This window comes from Dermacentor silvarum, chromosome 8 (assembly GCF_013339745.2).
Source record: "Dermacentor silvarum isolate Dsil-2018 chromosome 8, BIME_Dsil_1.4, whole genome shotgun sequence".
Taxonomy (NCBI): Eukaryota; Metazoa; Arthropoda; class Arachnida; order Ixodida; family Ixodidae; genus Dermacentor; species Dermacentor silvarum.
Genome location: NC_051161.1, coordinates 34494614 through 34508708, shown reverse-complemented (window position 1 = coordinate 34508708; position 14095 = coordinate 34494614). Strand labels below are relative to the sequence as shown.

General features: G+C 43.5%; 1 non-coding gene across 1 annotated transcript; it reads right to left on the bottom strand.

Moving 5' to 3' along the window:
- Nucleotides 1–3912: 3912 nt before the first annotated feature.
- On the bottom strand, nt 3913–3984 carry Trnaw-cca (transfer RNA tryptophan (anticodon CCA)). The gene has a single exon. It is a non-coding gene; the product is annotated as a tRNA-Trp (tRNA).
- Between the last annotated feature and the right edge of the window lie 10111 nt (nt 3985–14095).

The following is a 14095-nucleotide window of genomic DNA, read 5'->3' as shown; positions in this document are numbered from 1 at the left end:
TTCTAAAACATCACACCATGCAGCTTGTGTGTCTTGGGTCTTGGTCTTGGGCAAAGCCCTGTAATCTCGAAAAAAACGTACGCAGCTTGCACTAGTGGTGCAAGGCTGGAGTAAACAGCGGAGCTGGTGATCGACCTAGCTTCTTCGAAGTTTTACTAGGCTTTGCTAAGTTTTGCTAGTAAATGCTAAGTGCTGCTAGGCACGGTATTCCGAATCGGCTCGCCGCCGACGCGCAGATTCTCACTTGGCCGTGCGACATGCTTCAAGATAAGTGGCTTCTTCTTCGGGTGTCCGGATCTTCTTTGGTCGTCCCATGTGTGAAGAAGACGCGCCTCCGTCCAGCGGCATCGCCAACGCTCGGCCCGCTCTGCTCGCGCCGCTGGTCGCTGGTGTCTTTGGAGACGGTGCCCCACGCTGCCTCGCCGCTCCTTGAACTCGTAGCATCCTTGAAGTACACCGCCAATAAACCTCTTCTTACATGTCAAGGCTACATGTAGTCGCCGCAGAGTCAACGACAGTTCTGCCGCCGTCGCGGCGGCTTCGAGCTTTATCTTCCCGGTGGCGTCACGGCCAAGCTACGCCTCCACACTTGCCGGGGCGTGGCTGGTCGAAACCTGCCGAGCCGCCACCAGAGGTGCCGGCTACAGTCAGGGCCACCACGCGCGTGCGGTGCGAACGCGGGGAAACGCGGACGGCGTCGGCAGCAGTGATGCGCGTTGCCTCGTTGGTGCTGCTACAATTTCTTTCTCTCTGTGTCGCTCTCATTTTCCTTTTCTCTCTTCCGAACATAGCGTGCACCGCGCGCATGCTCTCCTTCCCTCTTCTTAACGTCCCATCTCAAGGCAACATGTGCACGGCACGGGAAAAAAAAAAAAAAAAAAAACGCTCGTGTACTTAGATGTAAGTGCACGCTTAAAGAACCCCAGTGGTCAAAATTATTCCGGACTGTCTCACCACGGCATTCCTCATAATCAGATCATGGCTGTGGCACGTTAACCGTAGAATTAAAAAAAAAATCCGTTTTTCACCTTCATCTATATTTTTTTAAACTGTCACGAGGGCGGTCAACCAGTAAACTAAAGGCGTCAAACTTGCATCATGGAATAGATTACAGTGGCCGTTCACCTGATGCGACATAACCCCAGCTTTCCGGAACGCACCGCTCCGCCTGAGCATCGCAAAGTGTTGGTTGTGATCCCATTTTCCAACATAAACTTCATGTTTCTCTTATAAGACTCACAAGTTTCGTTGTCCTGTGACGTGCACACGCAACGCTATGCGTTCTAATACCCAGGTTGCAGCGGTTGGCTAAAAATAATTAATTTAACTTTACCTTACGACCTCATGCAGTTATGTTCAGTTGCATGAAGGATCTAGGCAGAGTCATTCCGCTAACTATATGGTAACTACACATGGAGATGCGCTTATGCTTTACTTCTAATTCCACATAACTACGTCCGGCTATAATCCAGGCTCTCTGTAGTGGTAATTAGGGTTTCCATTAAATTAGGGTATTATGCTCGTGCGAGATGGGCCACACCCGTATACCTATCTTTCTTCTTTGTTCTTGATAGAGGGGAGGAGATTGGCGGTAGAGTTGAGTCTGCATTATATGCTTTCATGCCAACCATTTAGTAACCTGTATACGTCGCTATTGCATTAAGTGAAGCGCTCAAGCTAGAGGAATATTATCAACAGCCGTCTGTGCTCGCCCTTCAGTGCATCAAGGTAAAAGGGAGTCGAAGGTTTCTCAAGCAGCGTCTGCGTGGCCTTTTGCTCAACTTCCGACATTCATTTTTTGTGTAAATGAACATCAGTCAACCAATCAAAAACGCAGTAAAGAAAAAAAAGAAAGAAAGAACTGGGTTCGGCGCACTCCATACATCACTTATTTCATGCTTCCTTTCTATTCTTCACAGTTCTTTGTCCAAGTTTAATGCTTCGTATCCTTCTTGCATCATTCATAGCTTAATCAACGACGCTTATCTCTTTGCTTTGACTCTACGCGTAATTTCTGTTCCTCCTATCTACGCTCTGTCTGATACATTGCGCTAGGAATTATACACTTAAAGGCGCCGCAGAGGCTTCGAAATCAGGGCCCGAATTCACAAAGCCTTCTTACGCTGAAATTGTTCGTAAGAGAAAATTTCAACCACATACATACATACACTCAAAGCATTTACATTTGTTCATTTACACAAAAAATGAATGTCGGAAGTTGAGCAAAAGGCCACGCAGACGCTGCTTGAGAAACCTTCGACTCCCTTTTACCTTGATGCACTGAAGGGCGAGCACAGACGGCTGTTGATAATATTCCTCTAGCTTGAGCGCTTCACTTAATGCAATAGCGACGTATACAGGTATGTATGTATGTATGTATGTATGTATGTATGTATGTATGTATGTATGTATGTATGTATGTATGTATGTATGTATGTATGTATGTATGTATGTATGTATGTATGTATGTATGTATGTATGTATGTATGTATGTATGTATGTATGTATGTATGTATGTATGTATGTATGTATGTATGTATGTATGTATGTATGTATGTATGTATGTATGTATGTATGTATGTATGTATGTATGTATGTATGTATGTATGTATGTATGTATGTATGTATGTATGTATGTAGACATATTATTAGCCAAGGCGGTTGGCCAATGGCAGAGGCTATTTACTAAACTAAAGCTTTGTGAATTCGGCCTCAGTTCCGTAGCACGCTTTTAATGGGGAGTGTCAGTACGTGTGAACTTTTCCCGTTACGCTGTAACGCTGTCGTACCGATGTATATAATTCGCTCGCAAAATAACGTTTCCTCAAGAACAAGGCAAGGGTGACCTTGGCGCCTTGTCGAGTCGAAATTTGCATGATGGCCTCATGTAAACTCTAGGCTCCCCTCCTGAGTGAGCGTCGGGTCACGCTGCGTAAGACATTCTTCACAATGTAGGTTGCCGCCGTCTGAGACGATTGACAAGTGGGCTTGAAATATCCGCATGTATGTATGTATGTATGTATGTATGTATGTATGTATGTATGTATGTATGTATGTATGTATGTATGTATGTATGTATGTATGTATGTATGTATGTATGTATGTATGTATGTATGTATGTATGTATGTATGTATGTATGTATGTATGTAGACATATTATTAGCCAAGGCGGTTGGCCAATGGCAGAGGCTATTTACTAAACTAAAGCTTTGTGAATTCGGCCTCAGTTCCGTAGCACGCTTTTAATGGGGAGTGTCAGTACGTGTGAACTTTTCCCGTTACGCTGTAACGCTGCCGTACCGATGTATATAATTCGCTCGCAAAATAACGTTTCCTCAAGAACAAGGCAAGGGTGACCTTGGGCGCCTTGTCGAGTCGAAATTTGCATGATGGCCTCATGTAAACTCTAGTTTCCCCTCCTGAGTGAGCGGCGGGTCACGCTGCGTAAGACATTCTTCACAATGTAGGTTGCCGCCGTCTGAGACGATTGACAAGTGGGCTTGAAATATCCGCATGTATGTATATATGTATGTATGTATGTATGTATGTATGTATGTATGTATGTATGTATGTATGTATGTATGTATGTATGTATGTATGTATGTATGTACGTACGTATGTATGTATGTATGAATGCATGCATGCATGCATGCATGCATAACTAGGTGTAGCTGAGGCGGACTCGGTGGCACAACGGTAGCGCGTCTGACTCCAGATCAGAAGGTTGCGTGTTCGGGTCACGGCTTTCTTTTTTTACTACTCAGAACACTTCATTTTCATTACCTGTCTTTTTGCATGGTGGCTACGACTTCATCACTGATGTCACGATCATGATCCAGAAGCAGTCTCTAGATAATACGCTTGGAATAAATATAAAAATGATGTGTACTAAAAAAAAAAAGTAAACAGCGTTGACCCGGACGTGATTCGAACACGCAACCTTCTGATCTGGAGTCAGACGCGCTACCGTTGCGCCACCGAGCCGACACAACTCTGTGGGCTTACACTGGCTTGTCTCGCTAACAGGCAACTATCGCCGCGACAGAGGCCTCCTCCTCTTCCTCATCCTCCTCCATTTGGAGGAGGAGGGGTGGTTGCATCTTTAAGTTGCATAGTAGGTTCTGCAGGTGGCCTAGCCTTGCAAAAGTTGCTGCCAATAGCTTCTCCCGAGAGATGCTTATCAAACGCGGCAGAGCATTAAGCCAGTTACATTTCAACTGGTAATTTAACAGTTCCCGGTTACACAAGGAATTTGAAAAGGCGAGCAAGAGATCACGTAATCCAGTCACTCCACGTCGACACACATGGTCCACTCCAAATCAGTGACACGGAGGAACTTTAGAGGAGGAGGAGGACGATCCAAAGCCCCTCTCTATATACAATGTCCTGGCAGGAACAAAATGTCACATACTTTCGCCTAAGGACCTAAGACTCAGTGTTGGAAATAAACTTGGCTTGCGCTTGAGTGTGGGTGATGATGGTAACCCTTGGTAATGTTTATGTGATTCATTGCAACATTATACATATTTCTATGTCTTGCGCTTCAGCCCATCTAATAATACTTTTCGTTCGGCGTCAAGTTCATGTAGTTCACGATTTCACATGAATGAGCAAAAAAAAAATTAATTTATATCGTGGATTAGACATTAGGGACGTCGTTAACAGTATTAAACTTGTAACGCAGTAGTTTTATAATATCAAGAGTATAGAAACAAAGCAACACATAAGCGAATTTTGCAGCTAAAATAATTATTCATGAACACTTATTGCGAGAAAAAATGATGCAATGTTGCGCATGACTGTTTAAAGAAAGTCGAGTAATGTAAAAGTTGTTAGTAAAAATTGTTTTAGAAGAAGAACGGACCAGGTTCCTGAATAATTCGGGCACAGCGAGCGAAGGCAAGAATACAAACGCGTCGGTGACATGTCGCAAGAATGTCATTATCATCAATTCTTCGAAACCCCGGTCGAGCTGAAGGCTCGGGACGGCGTATAAAGGGCCCGGAGTATAACCTGCGACACATATGTGGTTATAACTTTAGCAATGCATTCCGGAATTTGACGGCCCGGTGTAAAGGTCTGGGCCATTAAACACCAGTAAAACAGGTACGCTGTGTAAAGGCGCTGGGCAGAAACAAAACTAGATTGTCACTGTAAAGTAAGATATAGGCACTCCCGAAAGCCTCTGGTAATGTTTATGTAATTCATTGCGCCATTCTTTATATTTCGACGTCATATTTACAAATGAGCTTCGAAAAATAGACAAAGTGGGGCTAGGGCCCCCGCTGTGCGCAATTATTTTTATTACAGATTTTCCCTTAAAAACAATGAACGCGAGACTTCAACGCTTGTCGCGTAAATCACGGCACTACCGCCATTGTTGGTAAGTTACATTTCGATGCGCAAACAGTAAAATACTCTATACACATTGTAAACCGTTAATCTGGAGCACGGGAAGTTACTTAGGAATGGGAATGTGTTATCTTACGTATACTTTAAACATGGCGCCTCTGATGTTTCTTAGTATGCTGAGCTACTAATTTTTTTGTATGTCTGTTCTATTTTCTTTTGTTCTCTTAAAGTGGTACATTTTATAGCAGCAATCTTTCCCCCAACCACGTTGCCGAATTTTCTAGGTCGGGAGACACTAGCAAGGTAGGTGATAAGAAAGCTGCATACAGAATCTGTATAGAGAGCGGGGGAGGGGAACAGCAATAGGAGCGCGCAATCATCATTTGCTCTTTTGTATTTACGATGAGCTTGTAAACGCAACGTTAGCCGTGGTGCTGACAGAAACGAAACTGGTCGGTGTGCTGAATGAATGCAAGGAGTAACTGAACTGAGTCGAAGTTCCGACACAGGTGATCAAATTTTTCTAATTGCAGATTAGGGCAAACAACGCAAGTAGTGAAGTGTGTAAAAATTCTGACTGACCAAGCGCAATGCTGCCTAACTTCGGTGATCGGATAACAACTGCACAGAACATCACAGCTTGTTCGCTTGTTTGTTTGTTTGTTTGTTTGTTTGTCTGTTTGTTCACAATGTGAACTTAAACATAGACTGCATTTAAACATTCATAGGAAAAAATTTACGTGCCCGGTGAGAATAAGGTTGTGTTTATTATGTGCGATGGCACGAAACATGTCGCGCATTGAAAGCTAAAAACAACGTCGCTCGGACATACGCGCAAGTAAATTCTAGCCGCTTTCCGACTACTTCAACTGAATTAAATCGAATAAATAAAGTGACGTCCGTTGCGAATGGATATCTGCGTTACACTTCGTATCGACCACTCTTTGTTCTTCTAAGATACAATACACGTCGGAGTATTGTTGAGCTGAATGTCAAGCAGTTGTTTACTTTATTAGTGGACAAGCCTGCACATCGAGAACTAACTTCTTTCTATAAATGATATAGATCTCTTGGTCAAGAAATATTTACTGGCTCGAAAACACAGGGACACGGTGATACAGCATAGGATGGTCCAACCAGGAAAAGCTTCTGTTTTGTCCCTGTTGTTTTTCTTGCGCTAATGTTTATTTTTTGAGAATCCTGCACCAAATAGCTTTGCAAGGAGATTTACTGTAGTTATTTTTTTGTCACACTTCCTTCGCTGTAATGCGCTGAATGCATGTCAGCTCTGCAAATTTAAAAGAAGTGGCAAAGTAAGGAAATCAAAGAAAGCAAAATAAAACTCTAAAATCGTACAGCTCTTTCATCGTAGTACGCCCTCTGAATGTTGCCGCCGGCACATTTTTGATCACCGGCTGTATTTATAACAACAAACGAACCAAGGGTCAGACGAAATAAATGTTTTTCCCTCTCTCTCTCTCACTTCTATCTTAGCTCTTACGCCAGCGTAGTTATTCGAAGTGTATAAAGCGCACGTGATTCTGAGGCAGCAAGGCAGCCCCCCCCCCCCCCTCCCCCCTTTTCGTATTTTGGCACCAAATGCGAATTTGATCGTTTCACATTGGCCGTTGCGACCCCCACTGCGTGGCCACCGCGTCGCTCAACTAATCTTTCCACTTCGTTTTCCTTTCACTTTGATTCTTTCTTGCACTCTCAACTTTATGAAATATTTCTCACTTTCCATTTATCCGTTAAGTCCTGAGACGTCTTGCTCCATCCCTCCACGTCATATTCACTGTTCTTTCTTCGTTTCTTTCTTTCTTTCGTTCATGCCCCCACTCGTAGCGATCCATGACTTATTGATTTTGCATTTCGCTGTAAGTATGTGACCCTTACCCACTGCCTCGTGGCTTTCTTGCGTCTGTTTTATTCTTTATTTTTGGCTTCCGTCCACTTCGTCGTAAACCTGACAACGCTTTTCCTCTTTCGCATCCACGCTGCTGTTTGTTCGAGTAGCTTTCTCTATACGCGACATTTTCCCTATTAATGCGTTATTTGTCTTCGAACCGTGGTTTCAGATTCTTTTTCTCTTGCTTGTTTGTCGAACAACTCCCCATTGAAGCGTTTGTCTAGTTTTGTTCTCGCTTTTTTCGTCGAAGCGTCTCGTTGAGGACTTCGAAAAGGGGAGCGTTGGTTCCGTTAGCCGCTTTCCGCAGACGGACGTGAATAAATGGCGCCCCCGCCCCGCCATCAATTCGAGGCCAGCTTCTTTGTTGCGGCATAAGAGTAATGCGCCCGCCGAGTCGCATTTATTATCTGCGCGTCAGTTGCGAATAAACGCCGAGAGCAGAGCTGAATGCAAAGAGAAAAGACGAGCATGGCGAGCGAAAACGAACGATCGAGACAAGAATTCCCTTTGATTATCTATTTTCTGGTTTCCTTTTCTTTCTTTTTTTTTCTTTAACATTTTGCGTCGAGTACAGATGCCGCTACGCGTAGAGCCGGACACACGGGCGTAACTATGGGTTGTCCTGACAGCATTGAGAAATGCTGGAATCGGACGCTGAGTTCCCAATGCGTGTATATCGCAACACCGTCTGCAGAAGGAGTCTTTTGTTTTACAAATGTAGTTTTCCTGCCTTTTGAATGAAGCAGGGTGCGTATCTTTCTGTTTTTTTTTCAACTCTAGAGGAGATTGCCAAAGTTTCATGTTCACACGCTACACAACAACAGAGGAACAAGCTACCCGCCTATGGTTTTAATGACAGGAGCCGTACTTTGTAACAATTCGGCTAGCACGAAGTCTCGCCCTGCGCTATCGTCGCGAACGGCCCCGTGGCGAATCGGGGGATAAAAAAAGGATAGAATATGACGAAACAGATGCTTACGCAATACGGCCCCAGCAGTTGTTTCCGCAGAACCGCCTGACACTGAGGTCCAGACTCTAACTTCGTAGTGCGCGCCCGAAGCTTGTAGCGGGGCACAGCATTGGGGGTGCACGTTAAAGAACTCCAGGTGGTCAAAATTATTCCGGAGTCCCCCACTACGGCGCGCCTCATAATCATAATCATGGTTGAGTTCTCAGTGCGTGTATATCGCAACACCGTCTGCAGAAGGAGACTTTTAAATTCAATTTAATCTTATCGAACTGATGGAAACTTAACTCGCAACGCAAAAGATATGAATATGGGATTAGTGCTGCAACGCACCCACACACACACACAAACACCCCCACCCCCACACACACGCACGGACACACGCTTTTCGCACGACGCACAGAAGAGAGAGAGAGAGAAAATATCAAGAGTTTGCTTGTCTACACTGATGTGAGAAAAGCATTGCACAAGAATGGATAGTTGAGCTGCACTCGATATTTATTCTTTGGGAAACTATATCTAGAGCGCTTGTGACGACGAAAACTCGAAGGGCGCTATGTGGCAGGTGGCCTTTTAAAGCGAATACCTTTGTCTGACTCTTTCGTCCATTTTTGTGGTTGGTGGGCAGCGGTCGGACATTCACCGTACATACAAAGGGGGCGCGTGCTCCCGCGCAACCCACTTGTGGGACGCGTTCATTATGAATAGTAAACACACCACGAAAGAATCACCAAATGCGAACGTAGTTCAAACATTATTATGAGCTCTAGATATGGAATTTGCATCGGCAAAATAAATACCTAATTTCACATAAATATATGATATCAAATTTCACATAAACATTCCACGAATTTTCTGGAGAGGTTGTCAAGTTAGCAAATGGTCGACAACGCGAAGGTAGAACTTGGCTCTGTTGTAGATATGCCGGCGTAACATCGTTACGCGTTTAAGCGAGTATCGCCGGGCCTTGGCACGTGATGTCGCGCGAGGGCTTCTGGGAAAGTTTTGGTGCATCTGGTGGAACGCTCGGAAAGCATTGTCCTCCTCTTTTCCCGCCTCTCTCTCTCTCTCTCTCTTCTGTGGAGGCTACAGGAGAGGACTGCGACACTGCTACATATCTATGCTGGTTAACGGTTCTGTTCTCCAAGGGATAGACGATATGCAAAACCTGCAAGTGCGCTTCTCCAGGCATCTTCTTCGACGCAACTAAGATGGCTATAATGGTGATTGAAGTATCAACATGCGGGTCAGTGACATCATTCTTGCCACCGTTTATTCCCCGCACAGTCGAAGGTTTAAAAACGCGTGTCTCAGCTTTCACAGCGCTGCTAGCAGAGACGCGGTCGTCTTTTCGCAAAATGCGTAATCTTTAGGATTCTTTCACGATTGCGACGTATTGATACGAATAATTTGCGATTTTTTTCTATTTGCCTTTAGTCCAAGGCCAAGACAACTTTAAAAGAGAGATAGAGAGACAGATAGAAAGAAAGTCAAATGCAGTCGCTGAGTAGTTGTTCCTCGCCAAATTTCTCGAACTCATTGATTATACGAGCGTAGTCGTGTGGCCAATGTGCAACGGCAACCTAATATTCTACAGCCTTTACGTAAATATTGTAGGATTGTGAGAATATTTCAAGCTTACGAACAACGAATCCAATTATGTCCTATTCGATTCACTCCTTGAATCAAATTTGCCATTATTCCCTTGAATCGAATAGTGAGCGTATACTAGGGGTGTGCCAATATTCGAAACTTTCCAATAATGAATCGCATAGTGTCCTATTAGACTCGGTCTTCGAATCGAATAGTCACTATACCTAAATTCGAATATTTTTTTAATATTTCAGATCGTTAACTGCGCCTAAATAAACGTAATATTGGAGCAAAAGCACGGTAAATTTTCACCTCCGTGGGCAAACATAGTAAACTAAAACGTGAGAACTTGCCTAGCGGAGCAGGCTACGTCGCTTAGGTAGCCATGCATTACAGGCTGTAGACCCATCATTCGCATTCTCTGAATAGTCCTGCGCATGCGAAGAAAGTACTTGTTTGCTCCTAATGCTCCATTTGTACTGTTAATAAACAACGCTTCATAACGTACTATGTAATGGCAGAAATGTGATAACCTTAAGAATACTAGCGTTTGAAACTAGTTTTATATTAATTGTGATACCGGCTGTTCATTACTCGAAAACTATTCGAAGACTATTCGATTCGCTGCTCGCAGTATTTGATTAGTATTCGATTCGGTCTCAAAAATCACCATTCTCACACCCCTAGAAAGTACGAATATTTTTCGATTACTTAACGTCATCCGACTGTGCACAATTGAGCATGAAATCGATGCAGAAATGCAAGATTTTTCATCCCATCCTCAATGCACATGAGCTACTATAAATCACGCTGTGTCATTCATTCGGCGAGACTTTTCCGGCTAAGCAGATATATACTCACAATAAAACGTTGTTGAGACACGACATTCGGCATCGGGATTGTTTGGGATTGCAGCGGGGGGTATTGTTCGGTACTATTTGTAGATGCAGCACCTCTGTCTTCTCCTCGCAATAAATCAAAATACATTTCATTGCAACATACTTTACACAATAGTGACACCAAACACCATCTGCCGCGACCATTCAGACTGCCGTCTCCGCAGATGACGCGCTCGTCTATTCAAGACTATACAAAGACATTAATTGGTCTACCTTTATGGACTTTATATGATAATGCATGAACGTCTATTACTCTAAGAGCCTTGAGTTTGCGCACAATCTACTTAGTTGTTCAAAATTCTCCCTTAGTGCTTTCAATAAACATGCTTTATAATGGGACTTTAAAATGTGACATTATTGACATATACTTGATTGACATATTGACATCAATACCTGGTTGCTAAAGTTGTTTTACAATCATGTCTAGAAGGCTCCATGTTATTCGTAATCAACTCGGAACGTATTGCCCTGCTCTTTTCTTCATTTATTATTTATTTATTCAATACTGCAGACTCAAGGTTCAGGCAGGGTTGACAATCCAAATACAAACAAAGTAGCAAAAAAAAAAAAAACAGCAACAAAAGAACAACAATGATGCAGGCTCAAAAATGGTAATTCACAATCTGGTCACTTACTTCAGTAAGGCGATTCCATTCATGAATGGCCCTTGCGAAATAAGCAAATTTAACAGGTCAGTGGGAGCAAAATATGATATGGTGTCGAGTGGGCCCGCTATTTAAGGGTAATAAACACGGTGATAAATCTAGAGCTAGTTTGTCATGCAAAAGCTGGGAAAGAAATTCTAATTTAAATTTGCGCCTTCGTGCGTGTAATAGTGGTATGTCGTTAACTTGCAATAAATTAGAGGGCGAGTCTTCTCTCCTATTGTGTTTTCTCTTCTCCTCCATTTGACTTGATTCGCTTCTGGCCCTACTTTATTGGTGGTTGTTCGTCAATGTTGCTGTGACTAGATAGAGCAGAGTGTTGTTTCACAATATTCCTACAGAAAAAAATAAGTCTGCGAATCTTCAATAAACCGTGAACATATCGAAGAATCAAATAATCTTTACTATATTTTAACAAATTTTAGTATTTTGCCTCCCAATGTAGTGTCTTTTTTTGTTTTTGTTTTTCGAATTCTAAGGTCGGCAGGTCTGTGCGTCAATCCTTAATAAAGCGACTAGCTTTCCAAAATATTTCGGCTATTCACTTACACTGACAATCGTTGTCAATGATCTCTGCACACCTTTTCTTTTTTTTTCGTGTTTGTGTCGTCGCAGTGCTCTAGTTTTTCATATCTTCCATTATTCCGCATTTATTTCTCATAGTTTCCTGTCGTTCCGTATTTTGAAAGAATTGCTTATAAAATACACATTGAGTTTATTTCACGGACTGAAAGCTTCGCGAAGAACTGGCTCGATACACTGCCATTTTAGTGCATATCAGCTTAGTAAGTGTAGGTGCATAAATTGGCAACATGCCTTACATAAGGCTTGTTTTGCAAGGTGTTCTCATTTAATGAAGGACGCGTATTTTACAAGACGACACTACAGACCAACGGTACGACAACATTTAAACGTTAGGTTCCGTTGCAATATATTTTTCTGTGGCTTCGGGAGCCATTCTCAATTTATCCTTAGAAACAACGAAAACACGACTGTCAAACGCAGCAGAATACAACTTGAAAGAACAAGATGTAAATCTGAACATATATTACCACATATTTCTTAAACGTATACGGTGCTGCACGTAAGCTTATGGTACTAACAAACATTCAGCAGCTTGAAATATATGCATTCGAGGATAACCTCCTCAACCATTGCAGGCAGTATCGAATATAACGGCGTAAAATCGCGTAGTTGCCACTTTTTGATCATCGGCGCTATATTTACATTGACAGCAGAAAATTTCAAAGCAATGCTTGAACAGCTAGTATAACAAAGTGACACGTTTCGTGTTTATTTATTTTTAATTTTTTTTTACTGCCATAATGCCATGGCACCTCATCTCTCCGCAGCACGACTGCAATAAGTTGTGACGCTCACTTAGGCCAAAAAGCATATTTTCCTTCTACTGTCTTACGAAGTTTCCAGATCAGATTTAGTGCTGCGAATCAACCACAACCATTTCAAATGTAGGGCCTTCAACGCATCAGGCATAGCCTTCTTCAACATGATGTATGAAAAAAAAATGTTATAGGATTATGTGCCGAACAGATATGGAAGTGAAACTCACACAAAGGAAGCTTTGAAAGTTGGAAGTCGCATAGCACTGGAAATTGAATATGACTCCTTTGAAGAAGTAATATATCGATCATGGCCCGGTTTAGAATTGGACCTCTCAAGAAGAGTGACATGCGCTTAGTTCTGCATACAATCGGGAGCGCTTTCTGCGGCCATTGATTTAATAGAGAAAAAGCGTATAACGACATTCTCTCGGCAGCGAGTGGAAGATAGCATATTGGGGCGCTATTTCTCAACTCTTAAATCTTGCAAGTCGTAAAGAGTGTAATTGATCACAGCTGAAGAACGAAAAAAAAAGAATTCTGTGTCAGGAAGAATTCACTTTAAAGGTGCCTTAAGTGCACCGAAAGCGTCCCCCTCGTTTATCATCATTTGGGCTTTCCACACTTTTCTCGTTCTAGGCGAGTTACAGTCCGCGAATACGGTTCACTAGGCTGAGTGAATCTGTTGAAAGCACCGCGCGCTTTAATGTTCCAGACAACAAACATGATCGGCCTCCCACGCAGCATCGTCGACGCAGGAGGAGGCAGTCAGCGAGCTCCTTGCGGCGATATAAAAATGTGAGCCAAGCATTCGCGCATCCACATACCTTCACCACCATCATCCCTCGGGACTCCCCTGAATCCTCTTTTGAGGAGGACCGCTCCTCTGTTTAATTAGAAGCCGAGTACCTCAAGCTTGCCGGTCGTTCAAGATGATCGCAGTCGCAGAAGCACGCGCTCTTGTCTCGTGCCAAGTGAATAAATATCGCGTCGTCGAACAGTTCCGACCCCTCCTGCTCGCCCGTTCCTACCTACCCTATGCATCCATTCACTCACCCTCGGGCATTCGTCTTCGGCGTTCCCCTTTGGCAGTCGTCGTCTTGCGCGTTCTCTTCTAGCAGTCGCTTTTTCGCCTTTCTCGAAGCAGGAACTATGCGCCCCTGAACTCAGAAAGAGCGAAACGTAATTCGACGCTGCATTTTTAACGACGCTTTCCAGGAGCGCCAGAAACGCGAGCAGCACTCCTTGCGTCGTGTCCTCTCCTCCCCCTCCCCCCTCCCCTCCAACTTGGTTCTCGCTTCGATTCTGGCGACGGCGAAGCACGTAGGCATTTCGTCCCCTTTCAATCGCCGATGTGTGTCCCGCCCCGC